The sequence below is a fragment of the Bison bison genome, unplaced genomic scaffold (assembly GCF_000754665.1).
Source record: "Bison bison bison isolate TAMUID 2011002044 unplaced genomic scaffold, Bison_UMD1.0 scf7180017864386, whole genome shotgun sequence".
Taxonomy (NCBI): domain Eukaryota; kingdom Metazoa; phylum Chordata; class Mammalia; order Artiodactyla; family Bovidae; genus Bison; species Bison bison.
In genome coordinates, this window is record NW_011494958.1 from 26392 (window position 1) to 26959 (window position 568).

Here is a 568-nt window from a genome sequence, read left to right on the forward strand (position 1 = left end):
CACTGGAAAAACTATAGCCTTGACTAGACGGACCTTTGTTGGCAAAGTAATGTCTCTGCTTTTCAATATGCTATCTAGGTTGGTCATAAATTTTCTTCAGTGCTTTAGGAAACTCCATATTTTAAAAAGCCTATATGACTTCTCTCAGTTATCATAATGGCTTCAAGTTCCAATCATGTTGTTGCTAATGGCAAGATTTCACTCTTTTCTTTAGAACTGGTATATAGTTGAGCTAAACTGTTTATTAGTTTCAGGTGTACAACATAGTGATTTGATATTTTTATAGATTATGCTCCATTTAAAAGAATTACAAAATATTGGTTATACTCCCTATACTGCATATTACAGATTTATATCCTACTTGTTTTATTTCTTTATTATTTTTTTAAATTATTTATTTATTTATTTTGGCTGTCCTGGGTCTTCATTGCCATGCAGGCTTTTATGATAAGTGAAATAATTCAGACAGAGACAAACAAACACTTGTAACATCTTGCTTATATGTGGAATCAAAAAAACAAAGCCAAAAGCCAAGCTCATAGACAGAGAGAACAGATTGTGGCTGCCA